At 31.7% G+C, this 6,437-nt stretch overlaps 1 pseudogene; it reads left to right on the forward strand.

The window, feature by feature from the left end:
- The first annotated feature begins 1,752 nt into the window (after positions 1-1,752).
- On the forward strand, positions 1,753-3,812 carry LOC139824572 (18S rRNA (guanine-N(7))-methyltransferase-like; annotated as a pseudogene).
- Positions 3,813-6,437: the final 2,625 nt, after the last annotated feature.

Consider the following 6,437-nt stretch of genomic DNA (forward strand, 5'->3'; position numbering starts at 1 on the left):
ATCGACTATTTGTAATGACTGAATATAGTTAGTGTAATCTATAATATTTTTGTCTATCATTTGCAAATTTTCAAGAGTTATGCACTCCTCTGCTTTTTTATTTAATGATTACCATATAATTACTTAAATTATATTTAGAAGTGTATTCCGATTGCTTTCAACATATAACAACCAACATAATGCAATATTTACGCGTACAATCTAATCTAACGCATGCATATGTTGGAAAAGGCATTTTTAAACACATTTACAGTACATTTCAGTTTACGTAAAGCAGAATCTATAATTGTATTGTTCTAAATAAGTTTACAATTTTTTTTTCACATAACAAGCTTTATCGTTATTATAACCTTCAAATCTTTTAAGACATTTTGACATTTTACTATTTTCATATAATAAAGAACGACAATCTCCAAATATTCTTTTACATGTGCAGAAAATGTTTTGAATAAATATTTTTACTTGCAAATCTCACGGAGGAGACATATGAAAAACAGTGTTGTTTTTTTGGGTTAACTTTATTCTATAATGTAATATAATATACATTGAATATTTACCGATAAAAAGTCACATCTTCCGTCATACCAAGGTCTTTCATACAGATACAGCATGTTTTTGCCATTATTCTCCCCTCCATCTGCCTTTCATCTACTGACGAGCAATGTGTGCGTTTCCCCCATCCCTATTCCCTACTAGTCCCCACTAGTCTAGACTTTTATCCCCACCAAGCGATCAGAAGAAAGAGAGAGGACCATATCCACGGGCTATGTCTGCACCGTCTATCTTCCTACGCGTGCTCTTACGGCAGGGGCCGGTCTATCTATATAAGTCTATGGTTCCTATTCATCAGTTAACCTATCTCGAGAGCATTCGAGACTCGAGAGACACGGTAAGGGCCTTGGCACATAGAAAAACTTAAGCAGTAAAACTTTAAGCAGTAAGAAATCAACAGTATGGATTCGCTACCGCTTAAGGCCGTGCCTTAAGTTCTTGACTGTGATTGGCTGATTTGCTTACTGGTTGAGTTTTACTGCTTAAGTTTTTCTATGTGCCAAGGCCTTAAGTACGAAGTACGCGCGGAGCGAGACCGACCGTGACTCTTTACGCGACGCGACGATTAATTACTATACTATTATACTTATTTTATTTACTGTTTATTACTACGTTTACGTGAGTGTTTATACATACAGGTTAATAACCTATTTACTGTTTACTACGTTTACGTGAGTGTTTATACATACAGGTTAACCTATTATATTATTTTTTATTTTTATATTGACGGCAGGGAGCTGATACTGAGATCAAGGAGCCTGTTCACACGAGGCGTTTCTGCCGCGCGATTGCGGCCGCGCGTTAATAACGTTTGCACGAGCCGCACGCGCGTACGCGAAACGGCAGTAACACCGTATAATCGTGCTGGCGATATACTGAATTTGAATTGCTTCGTGCTCTTATCTGGAGATTTCGTATCCCTACATCGTGTTACCATTGCACCGCTGCTGGAACAGAAGGTTCTCTACGCTTGGCAGAAAGTGACGACTGACACGTTCGATCCCGACTTCGTTGATCGCAGAAGAGTTGGACTCGAGGTACGTTTCCGATTTGCACGTATAACAGTATTGTGCGATGAATGTTGTACCCAATTATAACCTCAAATGAAGTTGTGCACGTTGCTAGTAACGCTGTCTGTAAAAATTTGCGTGAAAGATGATATATAATCATATTAACACATTACATTATTTTTATACGTAGCTGTGATGAAAGAGAATTAGATGGTGACTTAATTTTGGGAGATATAGGTCAAGGATTGCCATTTAAAGCTGGTACGTTTGATGGGGCTGTCAGTATTTCTGCGCTTCAGTGGTTGTGCTATGCAAGCAAAACTTTGCACAATCCTACAAAACGTTAATTATATCGTTTCTTCTTAACGTTGTATGCATGCCTGTCAAGAAGCGCAAGAGCAGTGTTACAATTCTATCCAGAGAACGGGGAACAGGAACGATTGATTGAATTAATTACGGCACAAGCCACAAAAGCTGGCTTTTATGGCGGTGTAGTTGTCGATTTTCCGAATAGCGCAAAAGCAAAGAAAATGGTCTTGGTTTTAATGACCGGAGGAGCTGCTCCGCTTCCAAAGGCACTAGGCGTAGAGAACGAAGATAGACAAACCGTCGCTAATTCAAGAAGGTTTGATCCTCTCGTTGTCTGTTATATCTATTATTTCTCTATTTTACCTTCCAAAAATTGTGATAATTTTTTTGTACATAGGGAATACATAAAGAAAGCCAAGGGTAAATCATTGAAGAAAAGTAAGAACTGGATTTTAGAGAAGAAAGAAAGGCGGCGCCGGCAAGGAAAAGAAGTTAGAGATGACTCCAAATATACTGGACGAAAGAGACCCGGGAGATTCTAATTGTAAGATATACTTTGTTAATATAAAAAACACTATTTTAATAATTTTTTTTTTTATAATTTATAATGTTAATTACAAATTAAAAAATTGATAAAATTGATCTAATTAATTTTTGTCTATTTCTATATAATTAATCTACTACTTAAAAATAATATATGCATAAAATATTTTCTTTAGTAACGAAAAATATGTGCCTAAAAAATTTTTTTGTTAAAGAATATCAAACATGAAATTTAATAATCGTGACTGTGCATAAATGTTTGTGTAAAGGGGAATATTTTTCTTTAAAAAGGATATTAGGAGTCCGTTATAATGTTAATATTACGGTAATAATAGACAATATTAATAAGAGATCAAAGAATGAGTTCAATATTTTATATTTTATTCTTTACGTAAACATAAATTGTGAAATACTCTGTTGTACTCCAGTGGGTAATACTTTTTCTAATTCTTCATAATCCAACCACTGGTATTTTACGTTATTGTTGATATCTCCATCCATATGTTTGGCTAAGAAATAAAATATTTTAGCACCATAACTTCCTTGCTCGCAAAGCTTCTTAGGATATTTGTATTTGTAGAATCCGATAGGTGCATTTCCATAAAACTTTACTTTTATTGTTGCACCACATGTATCTTGTAATACTCTCTCCGCAGTTTGTAAAAGAATTGATAAAGAACATTTTCAAATTATTTTTTTGTCCCCATTAAGATATTCACATGCAAAATTAGTTGTAGAGAGAAGTTGTAATATATTTATTCGGCTAAAATTGTTATTTTAATTCATACTCGTTTCTTTATGTTTGAAATGTATATTTATGCAATATATATAAAATTTTGTTTATTTTTTAGGGCAGTAAAACAAATATTGGCGTGATTGTAACATCATTAGTTTTTGCAGAAAATTATATGTAGATTTAACAGTCTGTTAAATATAAATATGACAATGTATTTATGCAAAAAATCTTTACATTTTTAAATTCTACGTATAATGTATTCCAATTTTTATCATGTGCGGCGGAATGATTCCTTTATGAAATTACCATAGATAAACCTTTACAAAATATGACAAAAAATGTTAATAGAGAATTAGGCAGACTAAGCAGGCCCATTGGTACACATGAGCTCGGAACGTACTTATGACAATGTCACGGCGCAGGATACGAATAAGTATGACCGTAAATGAAGGAAATTATATAATTTTATTAATAATTGTAATACAATAAATAAAAGTTAAAATATATATAATGTCCGTTGATTATACATTGTTGATGTTACATATTTTTTCTTAAAAAAACTATGCCTTTTTTTTATTTCACGAATAGCATATATACTTGCAGTTTTTTGACAAGAAAAATTTATGTATTTTAATAAAATATTTTTATTTTTTGTACTGTTACCTCTGTAATTTTTTGCGATGCGATTAAATCTTTTAAAATACATATATAAACTTTGTATTTAAATACCTTATATTCCCTTGTTGGGTTTAAATATTTTAATAAAATATTTGTATTTTATACTGTTACCTCTGTGTAATTCTTCATGATTCAATCTTTTATTCTAATCGAAGAAAAGCAGTGGTAATATTATACCTCGAAAAAATCTAAGTAACAAGTGGTAGACATAATCTTTGTATCTCGAAAAATATGTTCTTTGTAATTGGCGCTGTAATTTAAAAAGAGATATCATTTCTTTTTTGTAATTGTAATAATAGATCACTTGAAGCGCGACTCATTTTTGATAAGGTAAACGTAATTTTGTGATGTGTATCACTTGAGTTATAATTTTTTGGATATCCTCTAACCATGAGACACTAAACTTAAGATTGCAGTCCTCTTAATACTAGAGGACACTGATTTTCGATAGTCACCCGGCATAAAAAAAAATATTTTTCTGAAATTTTATTACTATTTTATAACTAAATTTGTTTCTTAAGATGCAGTCTATGATTATAAATATTTTCTTGTATTTGAAAAACATTACCTTGGTGGGATTCGAACTCGGGACCTCTGGATCGTGAGCCAACTGCCTTACGTGGTAGACTACTTCTGAATTTGATGTAAGTGTTATATATAGTCTACATATGTCATAACCAGCGCAAATATATAATTTTTCAAAAATCATCTTAAGAAACAAATTTCCCCACTTATCAGTAGAATATTTTTTTTTGTGAATATCTTGCCGATATTACAGGATAATAATAGCCTGTAATATCACTGTGGAATTATAGGAAAATAATCTGTAGTGTATAATTATAATATATATAAGAAAAATATATATTTATATAATGTCAAAATGGCGAATACCCTGTATACACACTAATACTTTATATTTTTTTATATTTATTTACTTATAAAATATGAAATTAAAAAATAATAAAATGTGGTTAAAAAGTGATACATTAAATCTAATAAATTTCAAACAATATTTATAGAAATAATTTATATACAGCTGCATTGAAGTAAAAGTATATTATATATGGAGGGGTAAAAACCACAGTGGTGTAACTCAAATTTTTAAAAATCTTTTCTCGTGTGCATAGATGCAATTTGTACAATATATAAATTGCATCTATGCACACGAGAAAATATTTTTATGTAGTAGACATTTTCCAACAAATATGATATATCCAAGCGGAAGATTAAAAAAGAATGCGGAACTATTATTATATCCTGTCGATTTTCATGATGATGAATCAATAGACGAGGATATGCCATGTCAGGAGCATTATGGGCAAATACGCATTTTAAATAGAAAAATAACACATAAGAACGCTCAGATAAACCAATTAAAAAGATGTAATGACAAATCAAAACTCATGCTTAGAGCAAAACAAGCCGTAATTGTTCGTTTACGAAAAAAAATTATGGCAGGTAATTTGCCAGACAACAGTATTTTGAATGCTTTATTACGAAGAGTGCAAGGTTTTCTTTTAACATTTTTAATAATGCAACTTTTTCACAAGGAAAGAACTGTGTATAATGACAAAGAAAAACAATTGACTAAAAAAATGCATTACACTTCGCCAAGTTTATATAGAAAAATGCGCGAGGAGTTCGGTTTTATATTACCTTCAGAAGGGACCATAAAAAATTGGTTTAATGTAGTAAATTTATGGCTTGGAATTTGTAGTAGGGTAGACCGGGGACAAAAGTAACATTTTGAGTTTAAGATTTTATAACAGTTAAAATATAATATCTACGTAAAAAAGACCTGTACCTTTAAATGTAGAATTTATTTGACTACAAAATTTTCTTGTGCTGAATTCAGTAATGTAACTAGGAATAAAGTTATTATTGTTTAAAGAATATGAGGAATACTGTTACAACCGTCCCAACCCCCGGGACAATTGTAACAGCAGAGGGGAACGATTGTACCACATCATCTATAAACAAAATAATAGTTATTTAGTAGGTTTATGTAATCAATCTTACGAATTTTCTATAAAAAATGCAACTTTAATGATAAAATAATTTGTTACATGACAATATCAGTATTTTTACATTATAGCAAACAAAAACAAATAATACTGTTTTCTCAACTAAAAGATTATTTATAATCATATATATTTAAAGGGTTAGGTTAAGTTGAAGTTGTCCCCGAGCAACGGGGACAATTGTAACGCTACAACTGTTCCCAGGCATTGATGTTACAATTGCAGTCCCCTAATGATATTTTATAATTCGAAGTAAATTTTTTACATAAATATCTGGATGAAAGTCAATCGTATTATGCAAATCATCAACATAAATAATCCATATAAAACATAAAAATAAAACCTTATACCTTCGGCATAAAGAAAGAAAAATATTTCAGATTTTATGCACGTAAGAAAACTTACTTCAGGAAGGAAAAAAGTAACTTCTTCTCCTGCACACGTGCACGTTCCGCGAGGGGCGGCAATGAACTAAAGGCCGGTTTTCACACGCAATGATTGGTGGCGCCAGGCCGCGCCAGTCGACTAATGCCAGTAAAAAATGCAAGTGTAAACACTTGATGCAAACTGGCGCTAGTAATGTGGCGT

This window comes from Temnothorax longispinosus, unplaced genomic scaffold (genome assembly GCF_030848805.1).
Source record: "Temnothorax longispinosus isolate EJ_2023e unplaced genomic scaffold, Tlon_JGU_v1 HiC_scaffold_446, whole genome shotgun sequence".
Taxonomy (NCBI): Eukaryota; Metazoa; Arthropoda; class Insecta; order Hymenoptera; family Formicidae; genus Temnothorax; species Temnothorax longispinosus.